The 21,664-nt window shown below is 35.5% G+C and overlaps 1 long non-coding RNA gene across 2 annotated transcripts in view; it reads left to right on the plus strand.

Moving 5' to 3' along the window:
- The window catches only part of LOC125135060 (uncharacterized), a 294,915-nt gene that overhangs the window by 75,129 nt on the left and 198,122 nt on the right, over window positions 1-21,664 (plus strand). Inside the window, exon 1 of one of the 2 annotated variants that reach the window (XR_007136896.1) lies at window positions 11,206-12,717. The exons of the other annotated variant lie outside the window; for it this stretch is intronic. This is a non-coding gene — a long non-coding RNA (uncharacterized LOC125135060). Of the gene's footprint in view, window positions 1-11,205; window positions 12,718-21,664 lie in introns of those variants that run through there. 2 annotated transcript variants of the gene reach the window in all.

The following is a 21,664-nucleotide window of genomic DNA, read 5'->3' on the forward strand; positions in this document are numbered from 1 at the left end:
AGATAGCATGAAAGGAAGGAAATGTAGGATGGAAATGCAGGAAGGAAGGAAGGAAGGCAAGCAATGAAAGACATTTGAGTATAAACAATGGGCATTCAGAAAAGAGTTCTGTCTTGGCTCAGTGGTTAATGAACCCGACTAGTATCCACGAGGATGCAGGTTCAACCCCTGGCCTTGCTCAGTGGATTGAGGATCTGGTGTTGCTCTGAGCTGTGGTGTGGGTCTCAGACTCAACTTGGCTTGGATCCCAAGTTGCTGTGGCATAGCTGGTGGCTGCAATTCTAATTGGACCTCTAGTTTGGGAAACTCCATATGCCACAGGTTCAGCCCTAAAAAGACAAAAAAAAAAGTTTTTAGCTCGTTACATCTTTTTTATATATTCTACAAATTAGATTGTCAAGAACTCAGCTTCTCTCAGAAATTTAGGCTATTAGCCATTTAGAATTTACTTTGAATTAATTTAATCAGATTATCAAATTAAGATTTTGCATAAAGCCTGCCAGAATCAGGCAGGCTGAGGAAAATGGAGTTTTGATTGAACACTGGAACTGACAGGAAGTTTGATTTTGAACCACAGAACAGCTGCCCCAGGAGGGGGGTGGGTGCAGGTACGCAGTGGCTGAGGGGAGCCTAGGGTGGCCGGAGGGTGCTGGGTGCCTGAGGGCTGATTCTGAGTTTACCAAGAGATGAGAAGTTTCCCAAGACAGACCGCTAAGGTCCCTGGTGGCCCTTCTTGATATCTTCTCTCCTTACCTTTAATCACAGTGATATAATATGTGAGATTTAGAAGTACCATCTTTCTCTGAGGGGATGGTTGAAGGTTATGGGTTTATACCCACATATCTGTTGAGTTTTCATGTCCACTGGTTTTGCTTATAAACTGAAATGGATTATATTTTAGATCTTTCCTCCAAAAGGCTAATGTAACATTCATCATGTTTTTAGCAGGCTTGAGATTTTAACCCTAAAACCCATCAGCATTCCATATGTTACGTTTCATGTGGGCCTTGTGAAGGGTAGACTAGATATATCAGAACTGGAGCAGACTTTGCACTCCCATTTTTGAGCATTTTAGATTTCTTCTGAAGGGCATACATTGGGAATGTAATCTGTCTCACGGTGTGGGAAATGCTCTGGTGAAAGGTCTGGCCAGATGAAAGCACAAGTCTGTTTGCCATCAATGTCTGTTTCCTGAGAGACCTACATTCCATTTCAATAAATTTTATCTCTTCAAGTTTGAACGAAAAAGTTATTATTAGAAGACACACATATATGTATATATATAAAAGTATGTTAGGGTATCGAATTCGGTTATTATTACCATGACAACTCTTTTCAGTGCCAAAAAACTGTACTAACTGTAAACATTTAAGAAGTTAAAGTCCCATGAACCCGAAGCAGGTGCTTTAGAAAGAAAGTGGGGTGATTGTGTTCAAGATAAAGAAACGTGTATTAGTTTTCTAGCCTGTCATAACAAAGTACTACAATCCGGGTGGCTTTAAACCTCCGAAATGTATTCTCTCATGGTTTGGGAGGCTAGAAGTTCAAAATCAAGGTGTCAGCAGACCATTTCCCTCTGAAAGCTCTGTTCCAAGCCTTTCCGTTCTTCCAGTCATTGCCAGAAATCCTTGGTGGCTCTTAGTTAGTAGCGGCACCACTCCAGTATCAGCCTCCACTGCACAGTGCTGTTGTCCTTGTGAATGTGAGTCTTTATAAGGTTGTCATCCCTTGGTTTCTAAGACTCTTCTCCTCACAAAGCCACTAGTCATACTGGATTAAGGACCCACCCTACGCCAGTATGAATTGATCATGACTAATGACATCTGTAATGGCCCTGTTTCCATCTAAGTTCACATTCACAAGTATCAGGGGTTAGGACCTGAGTGTATCTTTGTGGGGAACACAATTCAACCTACCAAAAACTCAAAGGAATAAACCAGATGTTTATTCCTTTATGTTTTGATATAAATATACTTGGGTAGTGACTACAAGTCAAGCTAATTGGCACATCCATCACCTTCCATGGTTAGCTGTGTGTGTGTGTGTGTGTGTGTGTGTGTGTGATGAGAACACTTAAGATTTACTCTCCTAGAAAATTTCAGATATGCAGTTCATTAACATTGGTGATAGTTACCATGCTATACATTAGCTGTCGAGAGCTTATTCATGTTATTACTGAAAGTTTGTACCCTTTCACCAACATCACCCTTTCTTGGAGTTCCTGATGTGCTATATAGCAGGTTAAGATCCAGTGTTGCTGCAGCTGTGGCATAGGTTGTAATTTTGGCTCAGATTTGTTCCCTGGCTGGGGAACTTCCATATGCAGTAGGTGTAGCTGGAAAAGAAAAAAAAAAAAAATCTCCCCATTTCTTCTACCTCCTCAGTCCTTGGCAACCACTATTCTACTCTGTTTTTCTTAGTTTAACATTTTTAGATTCCATATATAAGTGAGATCACATAATATTTGTCTTTCTGTGTCTGGCTTATTTCACTTAGAATAATGTCCTCCAGATTTGTGCATGCTGTCACAAATGGCAGATATTCCTTCCTTTTAAGTCTGCTTAGTATTCCATTATGTATTATATATATACATATATATGTATATATATATTTCTTTATCCATTCATCCATTGATGGACACTTAGTTTCAATTCACCTGTTAATCAGCCTGCATGTCTTAGGCAATTTTCTTAAGAATAATATAATCTTTTTTTTGATCATTTAATATGTCTCTGTTGCCTTTACACATGGAATGAAATTTGGCTAGCCTATATACGTTGTGATACTTTCCATGTTATATTAAAGAAAAATAAACTCTAAATGGCTTAAACAATAAGGAAATTTACTGGCTCACATAACTGTAAACCAACATAAATAGGGTAAGGTGAAATCTTTATTTTAATTGTATCATCAAGGTGCTGGTTATCTTCTCCCTCCCCTCTGTCTTCTGTGATGTCAGTTTTATCCCCAAAGCTTGGGTTTGTTATAGTTTATAAAAAGATGACTCCTGGTTATACATGCTTTCTTTTTACATGAGAGACTAGATCAGTTATGGTCATATGATACAGACCACTCTGAACCATTATCTGTGGTTGGAGGAATGCAATGTATTGATTGGCTTATGTCTGTTTTCTCCTAATTCTATTGGATTGAGGCAATGTTAGTCACCTCTGATTTCTATGGTTAGACCTAAATCCTCTTATTCAAAAGCTAATATACCCCAATGTATGTAGATAATGTTAATTTTTCATTTTGTAAAGAAAAAATGTTGACAGAACATTTTTATTCCTCTGTGGATAAACACATACACTTTTTTTCTTTTTGGTTTTGATAGTGGTAAGATTTATCCTTTGAAATTGTAGTTAAAATTTTATTTGCTAGACTAATATAGGTCTGTATCTACCGCCATTAATTTTGCCAAGCACGTGGTGAATTCTTTAATTTAGCATTAGGCCTGAAAAAGTTCTGTTCTATCTTTAATATCTTTGATTTTTCTTAAAATTTGTTTTAACACTTCAGGAACATTAATTGTTCATGAATTTTAGTTTTAATGATTTCTGTTGATCAATTGCTCTTTCATGTTTTTCTTTCTTTCCTCCTTCATTCCTTCCTTCTTTCTTTTCCTTTCCCTTCCTTCCTTCCTTTCTTCCTTCCTTCCTTCTTTCCTTCCTTCTGCTTTCCTAGGACAAAATAAATCTTTTCGATCTGATCACTAAAGTTTCTTTCAGTTGTAGTTATTGTTGAGAAGATTTTTCTTCAATTATGTTTTTGTATTCCATGTTTTTCCACCTATCCCAGTGTTTACCAAGGAATTGTTGAAATATCCTGAGATCTCTTCTGTTTTCAGTCATCTGGCCGTGTAAGAATGACTGGCTGTTAAACAGAGTAGGAGCAGGTGAGAAGGAAAATAATAAATGTGATTTAGAATAGAGGTAGGACACCTGTGGGCATGTAGAAAATGGGATCAGGAGCTCTGTGCTGAAGATTTGGAGGTTATCAACTTATTTGTGAAAGTTGACTTGATGTCTGAGTAGAGCAAGAAAAGAAAAAAAGTAGCCAAGGAGGGAATCTTGAGTAACATGTTTAAACAGTTAAAAACAAAATTAGATATATGAGAAGAAAAAAAAATATTGGGAAAGCCCATGTCACAGAAACCAAAGGAGTAGTTTTATTACTTTAATTCATATTCCTTACAAATTGGTTTCTGGACATTGCTTACACACCTAAAAAAATATTGGGTAATGTCCTTAGAGGTGTTTAATCATTTTTTTCCTATTTAAAATATTTTTTTCTGGTATGCATTTTAATAAACATTTAGTTTCAGAACAATTTCATATCGCAAAATTATTATTATTATTTTTTTTGTCTTTTTGCCATTCTTGGGCCACTCCCATGGCATACGGAGGTTCCCAGGCTAGGGGTCCAATCGGAGCTGTAGCCGCCAGCCTACGCCAGAGCCACAGCAACAGGGGATCTGAGCCACGTCTGCAACCTACACCACACACAGCTCACAGCAATGCCGGATCTTTAACCCACTGCGCGAGGCCAGGGATCGAACCTGCAACCTCATGGTTCTAGTCGGATTCGTTAACCACTGAGCCATGACAGGAACTCCTATCCACAAAATTATTGCAAAGATGATATAAAGATTTCCTTTGTACCCTCCGCATAGTTCCTCTTTACAGTAGTCTGATATATTTGTCACAATTGGATAAACACAATTGATACATTATTACAAACTGAAGTCCATACTTTACTCAGACTTCCCTAGGTTTTTCCTAATGCCCCCTTTTTTGGTTGTTGATCCAGGATCTCATTCAGGATACCCACTTACGTTAATAGCCATGTCTCCTTAGGCTATTTTTGGTTGTGACAATTTCTCAGACTTTCCCTGTTTCTAATGACCTTGACAATTTTGAGCTTTATTAATCAGTTATCCCATAGAATATCTCTCAAATGGGATTTGTCTGATGTTCTTCTTAGGCTTAGACTGGAGTAATACATTTTGGGAAGGAGACCACAAAGGTAAACTGCCATTTTCTTCATGTTATGTCAAAATTGAATGTCATTAAAATAACATCACTGTTGATGTTCATCTTAATCACTTGGCTTACAGAAGTGTTTGTCAGTTTTCTCCACTGTGAACTTACTGTTTTACTCTATCTTTTTCAATATTGCCCTCTTTGGAAAGAAGTCAACCTCCATTTAAAGAGTGGGCAGGTACACTCCACCTCCTTAAGTATAGAACATACATTTACTAATTTATATCAGTATGTATTCACGGACATTTATTTTGTACTTTGGGTTGTAATCCAGTACTACTTTGTTTACTTTGTGGTTCAAATTATTTCAGCTTTGGCCTCTGTGACCTCTTTCAGTTGTCTCCTGTATCCCTTTAGTGTATCTTCATCATTGTTTAATTTTTATTTTTTGGCATTTACTTTTTGACACTAAAAGAGGCTTCAGGCACATTTCGCTAATTTCCTGTGGAGTCCTAGAATCAGGCAATTCTCCAAGGAGCCCTAGTTCCTTATACTGGATAATGGTATTAGAAACCAAGATCTGGGTGACAGATAATGCTTATTTGTTCTGGAGGCGTTGCATCCTGAGCCCTTTCCACTAACAGGACAAAAACATACATATATATTTACATTGACTTTTTTTCATCAGCAATTTGTAGCTTTCCACATATAGGTTTTTATACATATTTTGTTAGATTTATACCTAAGTATTTAATTTTTGATACTAATATGGATTCTTTTTTGCATTTAAGGGCTGCACCCACGGTATATGGAATCTCCCAGGCTAGGGTTGAATTGGAGCTGTAGCTGTCAGCCTACACCACAGCCACAGCAACTTGGGATCTGAGCCTCATCGGTGACCTGTGCCACAGCTCACAGCAACACTGGATCCCCAACCCACTGAGAGAGGTCAGGGATCAAACCCTCATCCTCATGGATGCTAGTCAGATTTGTTCCCACTGCACCACAACAGGAATGCCTATAGGTGGTATTTTTAAAATTTCAAATTCTAATATTTATTGCTGATAAAGAGGAAAGCAATTGGCTTTAAATTTTTTTAAAATATATTTTTTACTAGCTTTGTTGGATATAATTGACATATAACATTGTGTAAATTTAAGGTGTACATGTTTCTTTGATGTATTTGCATATTGCAATTTGATTACTATTGTAGTGTTAGTTAACACTCCATCACATCAAATAATTATCGTTTTGTTTTTGTGCTGAGAATGTTTACTATTGCAATTTTTCTGTGTACCATACAGTACCATTAACTATAATCACAATGCTGTACCTCAGAACCCCAAAACTTATTCATCTGCTAACTGGCAACTGGCTTTTGTACATTAACCTTACATCCCAAAAACTTGCTGTAGTTGCTTTCTACCAAAAAGCAAAGACAAACAAACAAAAATTCTTTGGAATTTTTCAATAAAGACAATCTTATCTATAAATAGAGACAGATCTATTCGTTTCCAGTGTTTACCATTTTATTTCCAATTCTTTTCTTACGGCACCAGCTAGGACTTCCTGTGTGAAGTTGAACAGGAGTGGTGACAGGGAACATCCTTACCTTGTTCCTGGTCTTAGGGAGAAAACATCTAGATACTCATTACCGACTATGGTGGCTGAAGGATTTTGTAGATGTTCTTTACTGATTTGGAGAAGTTCCCCTCTACTCCTAGTTCGCTAAGTATTTTTATCATAGTGGAGTGTTGCGTTGTATCTTCTGTGTCAATATGATCATATGCTTTCCCACCTTTGGTCTGTTGATAAGGTGGGTTATATAGCTTGATTTTTTCAGATGTTGAACCAGTCTTGCATACCTGGAATAATACCACTTAGATGTAGTGGGTAATTATTTTTATACATGGTTGAATTTGACTTGTTAAGATTTTGGTGAGTTCTTTTGTGTCGATGTTCATGAGAGATACAAGTCTTGTGATTTTTTTTTTTTTTTCTGGTATCTAGTTTTAGCATGTGAATAATGCTAGGCTCATTGAATGAGTTAAGTAATGTTCCTCTGCTTTTATTTATTTATTTTTTGAAAGAGATTGTGGTGAATTAATATTATTTCTTCCTTTAATATTTCACAGAAATCACTTGTGAAACCATTGGGTTTGGTAATTCCTTTGGAAAAAGGTTATTAATTATTAATTCAATTTATTTATAGATATAGGACTATTCATGTTATTTCTTCTTGTATTTAGATTGTTCTTAATTCTTTGGAAACAGTAAAATGTACTTGATTAAATATGAAAATGCCTACAGAGATTGCCTCAAAAGTCACAATGATAGTTTTAGAAAATGGACTGAAGCAGGAAATGGGTTTATTTTTTCTTTTTTTTTTAATTTTATTTTTTGTTGCACCCATGGCATGCAGAAGTTTCCAGGCCAGGGATCCAACCTGTGCCTCTGCAGTAACAGAGCAACAGCAGCTATAACACTGAACCCTTTACTGACCGAGGCAAAAGGGAATCCCAGAAGTGGCTTAAATAAAAAAACCTGCAGTATGGGAGTTCCTGTCTTGGCTCAACGGTAACAAATCCAACTAGTATCCATGAGGACATGGGTTCAATCCCTGGACTTTCTCAATGGGTTAAGGATTTGGCATTGCGCTGAGTTGTGGTATAGGTCTATACCACATAACATTCGATCACATGGATTGGATCCCTCCCTTGCTGCTGTGGCTGTGGCATAGGCCAGCAGCTACAGCTCCAATTCGACGCCTAACCTGGGAACTTCCATATGCCATAGGTGCAGCCCTAAAAAGACAAGAAAAAAAAAAGAGAGAAAGAAAGAAAGAAACTACAGTGGGAATGTGAAGTCAGATTAATAAGAATAGGTCATTGTCTTTCCTTTATTTTTGTTTGTTTGTATATGTACTTAAGTGTCTGTATGCATCTTCATTTGTTACCCCAAGTAAAAACTTAGATGCTTTTTTCTCTGTTTTGACAGTTGTATTTTGTATTATATTTTATCTTTAATCTTTGCATATGATTTTCATGGAAATATTTTCTTAGTCATTTAAGATAATTTTCCTTAGTATAACTTAAGTCATTCCATTCCCTGATCACATTCAATTTATATTTATCATTTATTTGACATTGTTTCTCAAAGTTTTATGGGTATTCTCATTAGCAAACGGGTTTTCAAAGGACTGTGTTATTATTAGTATATCTTGCTTAAAGTGAAAGCCATTGTAGTATGGTTTGCAATTTACTTTGGAGTAATAATGGGCTTTTGTGTAAAATGATAATGAATTGGATTTTATTTTTTAGTGTTAGCATTGCAAAAGATATGTGGTCTTTTTTGTCTCAACTAGCATGGGGAATAATGAAAATGCTTACTCAAAAAGATAAGAGAAACTATCATAATTTCACACAGATAAGGATGTCTTCAGGCACCTAAATACAATGAATGACACCATGAAGCTGTAAGGTGACCAAAAAAAACATCATTTTCACATTACAATATTTTAAGTACTTGAATATGTGATAATTATCAATATTTTCATAACATTCTATCACATTTACAAACCCACAGGGCATTACCTAAGGCCTCAGCACTCTGAAGCGTTTAACACAGTGCCATTTTCTTCAGAATTGACTGTCTGGCTTTCAGTTTGCTGACCAGACTATCTGAACACAGGGGCTGTGTTTTTTTTATCCCACATTACACTTAGCCCAGTGTCCCCCACAAAGTCAGCCTTAAATGGAATTTTTGAGAGGATGGGTGAATTCAAAGATGAATGGAAATTTACATGCACATGTCAGCTGGTGAGTCAAACAATATCTCATTGCAGTGGTACCTTCAATCATCTTTTCCTTCCCTCTTCTCGTCAAGTATATTAGTTTGCTGTTGGCTTCTTTCTCCCTCTACTAATTCTACATGGAGAGCTCACAGATTCTTATGTAGAGATTGATAATTTAATCTACAGAGCAACTAAACCATCATATTCACAGGTTCTGCCCAACTTCTAGGGAAGTAGTATACAAGTGTACACCAGGGCCCATCTTAGAATTCACAACAGCAAAGGTATTCCTTCCATTCCAATCTAATCCATTTTACATCATTATCTTGCTGCTTCCAATTTTATGTAAATAGAGTGTCCACACTTAACTATCTGGGCAAATATGGCCTCCCTTTGGGATATTCTGATTAACCCCTTGACTTTTATTTTTTTACTTAATTACTTAATTTAGCTTTTTAGGGCCTTGCCTGTAGCATATGGAAGTTCCCAAGCTAGGGGTCAAAACATAGCTATAGCTGCTGGCCTATACCACAGCCACAGCAATACTGGATCCGAGCTGCATCTGTGATCTGGCAATGCAGAATCCTTAACCCACTGAGTGAGGCCAGGGATTGAACCTGCATCCTCAAGGATACTAGTCAGGCTTGTTGCCACTGAGCCACAACAGGAACTCTGACTTGTTTTATTTTTTATTATTTTCAGTCTCAATTACTTTACCTTTAACCAGACTTTCTTACAAGGCACTCACATTTCTTTTCCTTCTTCCTTTAGAGTCTTTTCCCAGGTAAAATTTATTCAAACTCTTCCCTTACAAAGACTAACTTTTTATGTTTCCAACTTTTGATAAGAAATTTTTATCTAGTGCCAGGCCTTGACTGTAAATTGTCATGGATCAAAACTATCTTACAAAATCAAAAGTTTACATTCCATTTTTTATTGTCCTCAAGGAAAAGTGAAGCACCTATTTATTCCATAATTCTTTTCAAAGATTGCTTATTGATAGTGAACATAGCATTGTATTTTGTACCAGACAATGGCTTAAACATGGTATTCCTGATCAAAATATGAAAATGAGAAGTATGATGGATGAGAGACAACTGTGTTATCTTTTCCTTCATTCCTAACACGATGTGTGGCTTTTATACATGATGTTCCAAAACTCTGGCCCATGCGTAGTTTTCCAGTTTCTGGAAAATGTGAATATGTATATACTTCCTTCATAAATTACATGTTCTGTTGGATAAAATCAAACACCTGAGTATAAAAACAAATTGTAATCAACAATAAGATGATTTTTCACTCCTTTCTGTTTAGATATTGTATTAGTTTTCTCAGGCAGCTATAAAAATAATATAACATGGGATAACTTAAAACACAGAAATTTATTCCTCATAATTCTGCCAGCTGCAAGTCCAAGATCAGGGCACCTACAGGATTGGTTTCTTCTGGATCTTTTTCCTTGGCTGTAGGTGGACTTCTTCCTATGTCTTCATATAACCATCTCTCTGTGTATATCTGTGTCCTGATCTCTTCTTGTAAGGACACTAACCATATTGCATTAGGGCCCACACTAACTAACCTCATTTAACTAAATTATTCCTTAAAAATTCACATTTCCAAATCATGTCTCATTCTGTGGTTCTGAGAATTAGGACTTCAATATAAAATTTCAAGGGAGGGGAAAAATTCAGCCTGTAGCACTCATGATGTGAACTAACTGCTTTGTGCACAGGTGTCTAAAGAGAAGACAGGAGTGTGGAATATAGTGTAGGAGAAGCATTACTGAGATGAACAATGTTACCATTTTATAGGCATTGCAGAAGTATATGTAGTTTTATAATTGCGAGTGATAATGTTCTTGGTAGATTGTAATAGGCCATTCAGAGAAACATGTTGAATATTTTCTTGAATTGAGAGAAAGAGGCACAAGAGAAACCATTTGCCAGCATTTTATTTGGTTCCATGAGCATTTGAATTCCAACTCTGCCACGTAGGAAGCCAGAACCCATGGGAATCTTTCGGATTGATATGTGTATTACTTTCAGAATAAGATAGTAACTCACCTGTTATACAATATTATCTTGATATGCATTTTTAATGAATTGGATCTTTCAGTTTATGTGCACCCATCAAACCTAATAGTTCAACCTTTCCATAACCATCTTCACTTCGTATCTGAGAAAACAACATTTTGTTATAAAATTACGCTTTTTGTAACTTAGATCTCTAGTTTCTAAGACATGTAAACAGACGTATTATTTGGAGGGCAGCGATAGAAACAAAGTAATCTCTCTGCTAAGGCAAAAGAAACAACTTTCTGAAACAATCCCTGAAGACGCTTTTACAGTATATTAGAAATATTTCTTTTTTGGTCATCTTCTGGCTATGGTGTGAACCAAATTAGTTATGTTAAAAAAAAAAAAAGTACAAGTCTTACTGGCTACTTGCCCTCAATGGAGAAACATCCTTCTACTCCTAAGCAACAGCAGAAATTAAAATCCTTAAATGAAAAGATGCTATCTTCTCTCATGACTGTTATCCATAATTAGGCATTTGGTCAGGAGTGAGTCTATGTTATCACAGTCCACTCAACTTCTCTCTCCCTTCCCTTTGTTGAATGACTTCCTGACTTATTTTCAGCAGGTACATAATGTTTGGCTCCTATGTTATGTGCAATAACTTTTCATTATCAGATCTCTTCTCCCTACTATATCAGATCACTTTATTACTGAAATCATGCCTCTCCTAACTTCTTTTTGATGTCCTTTTCACTTTAGGCTACCAGTGGGCAAATTTTCATCTTTTGCCATTTAAGACATTATTTTCACACTCTGCCTGGTAGCTAAATATGCTTAGAAATTTAGGAAAGATCACTTGGACCACTGGGTACTTTCTCATATAAGGAAAACAAAGTACTTGTGTGCTTAGGTGTTGCTTCTGGAGGAATTTTCCAGAGCATTAAGCAGTAAGTACTAACTCTCAGAATGATGTGAGTCTCCAGTCCTATGATGCCAGCTTTCCATCTTGGTCAGGTGGAAGAAGTTTGGGTGGGTTGAATGGGTACCATCTTTGATCTTAGAGGTACTAGGTAGGGCCCTCGTTTATTGCTATATGATATTTTAGTGTAGCAGTTTTAGTGTTAACTTGAATATGTCAGAAGAATTGAAGTTGGAATTTCAAAAAAATGCATGAATCATTGTTACTTTCAAATTCCAGTTCTCCTCCGTGGTATAAAATATCACATTTCTTTTAATAGATCATAAAATTATTCCAAATTGCCAGATCCAAATGCCGAACAACAAACATCATCTTTAGGAGTAGGGTTAAATTTTACTCTCCAATGAAAAATTCCCAACCCAGAACAGATTTTAGCCAGGCAGTGAGCACAGCTCGCTGGGTGAACCACACAGGCCATGGTGGGTGCAGCGTTCAGAGCCGGAAAGCAAACAGCTGCTGTAGCCTGATTTGAGTTAAAATAGTGTGAGTGTTTAGTCTGGCGCACGGCTTCAGGGGAGATTGGCAGCTGGGTCAAACAAAGTCCTTCCATTGGCTCTCTTCCCAGGCAGCTTCTGCTAGTATTTAGGTACTAGTGCAGTGTAGGGCCTTTCTCAGGCAAAACCTAACATCTGACCGCACCCTCTTTGCTTTTTCCAGAAAAAAAAAAAAAAAAAAAAAAGAAGAAGAAAGAAAGAAAAAAAGCTGCTTTTTCCTCTTTTTCCTTCTTTCGTTAAGATAAATTCTCCAGCAGACAACTTCTCCCACTAATTGTGTATTAGCCATGTATTTTATCTTGAGAACTGACGCACTGGGCTCTCAACATGGTGTGGAAGGCAGCCTGTTACAGTGCTGGATTCATAAAAGGGCCTTTATGGTTTGTGAAAGAATATCTGTGTGCTTAGGCAGGAAACTTTTTGATCTGCAGAAAAGCCAGAAGACATCTAGGTAAGGCTGCGTATCAAATCTACTTTTTTTGGGGGGAAAGTTGGGCAGCGAGAATGATTCATCACCAGCGACAGGAGTTTGGAGTGTGCCTGATCACTTTGGTAGAAGTTTAAAAGGTACTATTTGTTTGCTTATTTTTTTGTTTGTTTGTTTAAATCTTAAGGGAATACTGTGGTCGGCATTTTTACGATTTTGTTTTCTGCTGTTGCACTGATTATAGTGGATATAGAGTTTTATTATATAGCAAAATCTTTGTAAACTGCCACAGAAAGAAAGTGTATTTAGAAGGGAAATTGACAAGTTTTAAAGAGTAATTGTACAATCATTTGAGAACAGAGGAACACTGCATTAGACTAACAAGGGTTTAATTACCAAAAAAGTTTAATGTTGCTTTGGAAGGAATATTAAGTAAGTTGTCTTTGTCTCTTACTTTTTAATTTTAGTCGCTGATTTAGCCTGTTGGGTCACATTTTTTGTTAGTGCTGAAGGCTGCCATGAATCCCTAATGAGGCCCCTTTGCACATGATTTTGGCACTTGGCCAAAATCAACTTCCCAGCGGCAAGCTTTCTCTAAAGAACCTGGAGCAAAAAAAAAAAAAAAAAAATTTATTAGAAATCATGTCTGAAAGCTGCCATAACCAGTTGTGCAGGCATGTCAAAATGACTTTATACCATAAATATGAAGCAAGCATTTAAAAAAATTTTCCTCATATTGTTGCCTTGAGAATTATGAATTTCTCCTTGTGGGCACCTAAAATCAGCTGTAACAAGAACAATCTTAGAGGAAAATGTTTACTGATTTTTTTGTTTTTCTCAGAAGACCAGAGTAGGGATGGTTATCTCACTGAGAAGTATACAGTACGAAAGGGTTATTCAAAACACTTCAGAATAAATAAAAGATGAATTCTTAAAATTGTTAATCTCTGTAAGTAATACTCAGTGGACAGTAAGTAATGAAGTTTTCTAGAAGTTTCAGTGTGAGCACAATTATGCTTAACATTTTTAAATGAGATTTTTATATATTTTAATACCATGGTGTTTAGCATTCTAAAACATATTAGGACGTACTGTATAATTTTAAAAAATCTATTAACACCTTGATAGTATTTATAACAAATGTTTTAATAGAAGTGCTTGATATATAGGCATGACCGAATAACTTTAAATAATTGTATTTAATTGCTTTTTCACAATAAAAATAATGATTTTTTTTGAAATGAAAGGAATGCTGAAGCTCAAAGTCACTTTCATCTAATTTTTGAAACTGTCAATTTTGATTTTATTATAACTGAATTTTGTCATGTAAGCTGATACATTATTTTATACTCCAATATTTTGAGTTAAATTAACAAGTTGCAATGAAGTACCTTAATAATCTGATATTAACAACCTCAGATTTTATATAACCATTTTCAACAATATCTTTAGATATTAAAAATAGATACACTGCAGAGAATTTAAAAGCAGAAAAGTGGGATCTCGGTTGCTCTGATTTTTTTTCTTTAAGAAATCCTGTTATCACTATACTACATGCCATTTTTGCCTCATAGATTAGTCTATGGTAACCTAGAGTGAAACTTTATTTTTTCACTTTAAAATAATCATCTTTCTCTTTAAAAATATTGATGATGTATTCTTTAAAGAAACATGAGTTGGAGCTCTCTTAGTAGGTATGTTTTTCATATATTTATCACTATACTTAGTTTCACTTTTTTACTTACTGAACAATGTAAATTGTTGCTACTTGGGGTCATAGAAAAAAGTGAAATTAACTTTAAGTAAATTTTAGCATTAGGAAATGCATCTTGATCTCCTTTAGATCAATTTGTGTATTTATATAATTTATGTATGTATAAAATATTTTTTGTTATTGCTGTTGACTGAATCTTGATATTGTATTTACCTTGCTATTAGTTGCACTGAGGTATAGGGTGCTTGAAGTTACTATATCAGTCAACATTAAAATACAGTATAAATGGGGAAAGGCAAATACAGACCTGCTATTTGTAGAAATTTACCTGGATAAGTTCTATAATTCTATGTGAGTTCACAGTTGAACTCTCATTTGATGTAATCTTTGATACTCTTTGAAAAAGAAGTCAACATATGAGGTAGACATTTCAAAATTTCAGTAAAGCAGGAATATTTTTATCATTTACTGTCTTCAAACAGGTGCAAGAAAAATAAGATTGCTTCTTCACAGGGTTCTTGCTTAAAAATTATTTTTGAATTGTATTTTTATATTTTTATTTTAATCTTATCTCTCAAATGCATAACATTGTCTTCTGTTTCCATTTTTATTTTTTGATTATTTTACCTATGTGCAATTGATAGAATATTTCTCCTAAAAATACTGAAAAATGTTTCTACTGATTTTAGCTGTTGTTGTTTAAGGTTTTTTGGTTAATTAGAGGCCATAACAAAATAAATGTCATAAAATATAAAACTTTTATAGTGCGCAGTTATGTATTTTTTTTTGAGTTCGGAAGAAACTTAATTAAAAAAAATTGATAAGTATTTTTGAGTTGAAGTAAAACAAGTAAGTACTGAGAAAAATTTAAGCTGTACTCTACTGAAAAAGCTAAGAAATTTACTTTCTTTTGCTATAGCTATGAATTGTAATCGAGTATTTCAAAAGTGTAGGCTTTTTGGCAGAATTATTACCTAATTTTCCTTTGGGGACCATAAATGCAAAACGCTGATTACAATTTTTCACTGAGTTGACATTTTAAAACAATATTCAGCATACAATTACTTTAAAAAATATTTCAGTGTTTTTGTTAAATTTATTCGCGAAGAGCAGTTTGAATAATTTGCTTTATTCATCATTTTTTCCAGTCCTTTGGAAATATGAAAACCTATTTCACTTTACAATATGGAAACTACTTCATGCACTCTTCAGAGAAAGTAAAATTCATTTGTAGTTGTCAATTTAGATTATTGAGCCTTTACAATTTTAAATGTGAGAGTGCTTTAATTTGTTTGTTTTAATTATGCAACAGGCACAGAAAATGCTTTCTTTCCCCCACTTAAAAGAGATATTAAATAAGTATAAAGTTTAATTCTTATTGAAAAGAAAACTTTAAAACTGTAGTATTTTACCTAAAACTTTTAAAACGTGAGAAGTGTTACAACAGGGCATTTTTGCTAAGCATTTTATCATTTAAATGAAATGCTTTGTTCTCAATGGGAAATTCCAGCAACGAGATAAATGTATTGCTACATTAGACAGAATACAGTTATTGAATTTCAGCACAACTGCAGTGATCTCTGCTGTAAAAAATGAGTATATGTGGGATGATCTTGGATTTGCAATAGCAAAAGTAAATGGTGAAGCACGTGAGGCAGGAACCTTTGTTGTTTTAGCGAAAGTATGTGCTAAAAGTGAAGAGATACTTTTCATGTAAACAGCCGATAATATTTTGTCATTCAGTTAATACAATAAATCTTGAGCATTAATACAATTAAATCTTGAACATTAAAAAATGAATTGTAATTTGTAAAATACATTTGTAAGACTTTTCCCATAGAAGTAACTGCAGTATTTTATTTTTACGAGATGAGTAACTGTCATATTTCCAAGCAGCTAATGCGTTAACTGTAACTTAGATATCCAAGTCATTTTTAAATGCTGTGCTTTGATTTAAATACAATTAATATCAAATAAAAACATAATGTTCTCTGGTTTTGTCTTTTGCATATAAAAGAACGGTTGATTTGCACTTGTTGCATTTTTTACTTCATATTGGTTCAATTTTTCAATGGTCATAAAGTAGATATTGCCAGTTGACACGGTTTTTAAACATGGTAGGGTTTCTTTTATAAGCATCCTAACCTATTATATATTTAAATAATTACGATTTATACCTAGCTGTATATTCTTCTCTCAAAGTCAAGGTCATCAGAGTGTCTTTTTCTGGCACTCAAAATTTTTTCTAAAAAATCCTTTTGATTTTAGTTTTAGTTTATGTTTGTAAACTTTCAGTTTAGTTTTCTCTTGTGTGTGTGTGTAGGTATGTCTGCTAACCTGAGTATCTGCCTGTATCCTGAGAGATCTGTCTTGTGGGCATGAAGCTGGAACTGATAGCAGTGGACCCTAAGATTACTCTTATTCCATATTACTCTGAGTAAACAAAGATTTTGCCTTTCTTATTGAAAGCTTGTCTATATATGAATCCATATAGACAGTCACACCAAATCTAATGCTTTTGATCATTTAAAGCACTGATTATTCTGCATGAGTTGGTGGTCATTTACATGTTTGTGTAGTGATTCTAAATATTTGATAATTACTAGTTTTAAAGGTTTACTAACGTATAGAAAAGTGGAATGTCATCATTTGCTTGAAATTATTAATATTTACTAATTTTAGAACTGACTCCACTTTGCTATTTTTGCAATGTTACCTCTCCTTAAAAATACCATAAAACTAAGTCGTGCCTTACTTTCTATTCCTCCCATTAACTTAAAAGGTCCATATGTGTATGGGGGTGGGGGAGGGTGCTTGAAAATATTTCAAAAAAAAATTCTCTCCTGTGATTATTGACTACTATTTGCAGAGATTTTGAAAGGAATGATTGTGTATTTTTTGAATGTTTGTGTAAATGTGAGGACTACATGGGCTTTCTGTGGACTTCAGTTAAAAAACTAAAATAGAAAATAAGATTAAGATTAATGACATGGTGTATTTTTATAGCAACTAATTACAACTTGCTATTCATACATAAACAACAAACTGGAAAGATACACAGTGGGCCCTGAGAGCAGACTTCATTTACTTTTCACTTAAGAACTGCTGGCAGAGTGGTGGCAAAGGGATGATTCTGCTCCTGTTTGTATGATCTATGATGTTTCAGGTCCATGCAATCATTTCCCATGTTTAAATTCACTAGTCTTGCTTCGGAGCCCCTATTAACACTCACCTCAGACGTTTTTACAGAGAGGGGTTGCAGAACACACTCTTTCTTGTTGTTCACTGGAGGGTCTGTAACTGGGGTTTCGTTGGCAAAGGCCGTGTTCTTCTCTGTATAGTGATGTTTTTAAAAATCACAATTTGGGCTGGTCAGCTCTATCAGTTGGCCAAATCAGCATAATAACCAAGCCAACTCAGCCTTAACAAGGATAATTAGTTTTTCATTCTTCCCTAAACCTGGGCACTTTCCTGAAGAATGTGGACAGTTGTGCATGAAAGGTTGAGTTGCTGCAAACTGTACAACACATGCATTCTACTTGAGAATTAATAAACTGTGTTTCGTGATGAAAAGAGTTTATATCAGTATATGTTGTGTCCAAAATATTTAAACATGGATAGAAACAATAACCCTGACAGTAAATTTGTGGGATTAACTTTATTATCATTTGATTTGAGATGTCATCTGCAAATTCCTTTTTAAGAGCATTCTTTAAACATTTTTCTATTATATTCTTCACAAGGCATAGTGCTTTAGATATGAATTTTTGTGCGAGTGGTGCAGTTTTTGAAAGTTTACATGTTTGTTGCCATTGCTTGTTCTGTAGGATGCTGACCTGATCACATGTTCTTTCTTCTCCATTCCTAGGGCCCATTCATAAATATTCTCTAGAGAGTTTTTTTGTTTGTTTGTTTGTTTGTCAACGCCAATTTTAGATACATTCAGGTAGCTTGGCAGTCAGAAAGGTTGGGGCGCAGAAAACCCCTATTCAAATGTGAATTAGCTATTTCTAAAACATATTCTATTGTCAGGAAATGAATCAACAAGGATATAGAAACAAAGAATGATTTGTAATTTTGGCAAGTGAAACAGAGCAACAATCAGTTCACAATATTTATAGAAGATAACATTATTGTATTGACATATTTCGTGCCAACAAATTTAATTTGAGAACGGCTATTTGTTACTAGAAGACAGTCATTGACTTTGGTAATCAATAGATCAAAATGCCTGGTATAAGAGAAAAGGCTGACTTATGGAATGAATTGGTCTTAGATAAAATGTAAGCTGCTAGGCTACCTCATATCAGGAATTTAATTTTCAATACCCAGATCATTAAATATGAATATAATAGTTTTGCATATTTTCTATCGTTAGAATTAGCCATGTCTACCTATGAAATGTGTTCCCTCCTCTTAGATAAGTAAATAACTTAAGAGTAACCAAGTATCTCATAGTTTCCAGTTTCTATTTTAAAGTCTACTCAAGATGAAACTTGTAATAACTGAATTACAAAACGGTCTGGATTAATAGTGAGATGAGGCTATGTAGCCCACAATGAAATTATATATATAAAGCACAGGTGTTTACTAGTATTTGTGTGGTCAGATATAAAAATTGAATTGCAGGTAGAGTTCCTTTCTCACTTGAGAAAAGTGCAGTTAAAAGTAATTTACAGATGTGCAAAATGCACAGCTGCTTTCTTCTAACTAAATTTCACAGAAATGAGCTAAATTATAATGGGTTTAAAAGTCACTACATTTTAATGGCTTTTAAATTGGATTGAAAGCGTCATTACTAGGTTTACTAGATAAAAGGAACAAATACTTACGAGTACTTGGAACAATCTCTGCTTAGGTGTCAGCGGAACCATTAAGGTATTGAAAATTACAACCGTATCAAAACATACAGTAGGTTTGTGAAAACTGAATGTGTAGATCCCGCCTATGCACTCTATGCCTTTATGCCATTTACATTACATACTCCCTGGCAACATGCAAAATGATTCAGCTATAGTCAGAAAAATGTATGTGTGTGTGTGCGCATACTCAACAAGATGATGGTGTGTGTGTGTGTGTAAGAGATCTTTATGTTTTCTTTACCTAGTGGTAAGGAAAATATCAAGAGTAAGATGTGTATATACATTGGTGAAAATAGGGAATACTGATAAGCTGTTTTTGTGTGTGTGTGTGTGTGTACACATATATATACATCTTTTTTCAGATTAATTTTGTTTTTTTTTTGTGGGGGGGGCCGCACCTGTGGCATATGGAAGTTCCCAGCTGGGGGTCTAATCAGAGCTACAGCTGCTGGCCTATGCCACAGCCACAGCCACAGCAATGCGGGATCCAAGCCACATCTGTGACCTACACCACAGTCACAGCACTGCCAGATCCTTAAACCACTGAGCGAGGCTAGAGATGAAACCTGCATCCTCATGGATACTAGTCAGACTCATTACCACTGAGCCGTTCAATGGGAACTCCCCAGATTACTTTCTATTGTAAGTTATTAAAAAAAATGTAGTTGTAATGTATACATGCAAGGATAGCCTGACCCCCTTGCTGTACAGTGGGGAAAAAAAAAAAAAAGAAAATGAATTTTGTTCAATGTCTTGTACAGTAAATCCTGCTTATCTATTTTATATATAGTAGTGTGTTATATGTTAACCCTCTATTCTTTTCTCTCTCTCTCTTTCTCTCTCTCTCTCTTTTTTTGCTTTTTTGGGCTGCACCTACAGCATATGGAAGTTCCCAGGCTAGGGGTTGAATTGGAGCTGTAGCTGCTGGCCTACACTACAGCCACAGCAATATAGGATCCAAACCATGTCTGCAACCTATACCACAGCTCACGGCAATTCCATATCCTTAACCCGCTGAGGAGAGCCAGGAATCAAAACTGCATCCTCATGGATACTAGATGGGTTCATTATTGCTGAGCCACGAGGGAACCCCAAAATCTTTAAACCATTTTGAGGGTTTTTTTTTTTTTTTTTGGTATATGGTGTGAGGAAGTATTCTAATTTCACTGATGTACCTGAAGCTGTCCACCTTTCCCAATGCCATGTTCTGAAGAGACTTTCTTTCTTTTCTCCACTCTACATTTTTTGCCACCTTTATCAAACATTGATTGACTGTAGGTATATGGGTTTCTTTCTGGGCTCTGCCATCTGTTCCATTGATCTTTATGTCTTTGTGCCAGTACCCCTCTGTTTTGGTTACTGTAGCTTTGTAGTATTGTCTGAAGTTTGAGAGGGTCATGCCTCCAGCTTTGTTCTTTTTCCTCAGGATTTCTTTGGCAATTTTGAGTCAGTAAAGATTTGTTCTTGACCAGGTTTCCTTGGGCTTGAAATAGACTTCTTCCCTTTGTAGCTAGGAATAGCCAAGCTTTTCTAAACTTCTTCTGGGAAGGCATGTTAATCACTGAAGGAAGAAGGTGATGGGGAAGGTGAGGGATTGCAGTGGACCAGGGAATTAAAGGGCCTAGAATTTGCTTTCCTAAGTATATATCTAAAAGGACTCAAAAAAAATTGACCTTGGGGAGTAATTTAAAAACTGACTCATCGGTAACAAGTATCCTGATAGAACCCTTTTTCCTGTCTGCAACCTTTTTTGTTCAAGTTATTGACTCCTGCCATTGAAAGTGTTATACATGACCAGTCATTGTTGCAGTGGTTCAGGTCCTGTACAGAGATCTTCATGTATCTCATCTCTCTTAATTCTTTAAATAATCATAAAGGTAGGGATAATTATCTATTGTACAGATGAGAGTTCTTACCTAATTTTCATGGAGTTCCTGGCCTAGTAAGTGTAAAATATCAGGATTTGAACCTGTTTTAATGGTGCTTCTCACCCATGCTATTATCCAGTGCACTACATATTTAATGATCTTGATCCTGAGAGTGTGAAAACCATTAAATACAATCCTCTGATTTAAATGCTTTTTTTTAACAGTTGAAGAAGCAAAGTTCTGAAAGTATTAAAAATCAGTCATACATGGAGAATGTGACAGATAATTTATATTGTATGTATTTTTAATATTTGAAGTATTTTTTTAAATTTTTTATATTTTTCCTGTCTTTTTGCCATTTCTAGGGCTGCCTCTGCAGCACATGGAGGTTCCCAGGCTAGCAGTCCAATCGGAGCTGTAGCCGCCGGCCTACTCCAGAGCCACAGCAACATGGGATCCAAGCCGCATCTGCAACCCACACCACAGCTCACGGCAATGCCAGATCCCCAACCCACTGAGCAAGGCCA

Source organism: Phacochoerus africanus, chromosome 1 (genome assembly GCF_016906955.1).
Source record: "Phacochoerus africanus isolate WHEZ1 chromosome 1, ROS_Pafr_v1, whole genome shotgun sequence".
NCBI classification, from domain to species: domain Eukaryota; kingdom Metazoa; phylum Chordata; class Mammalia; order Artiodactyla; family Suidae; genus Phacochoerus; species Phacochoerus africanus.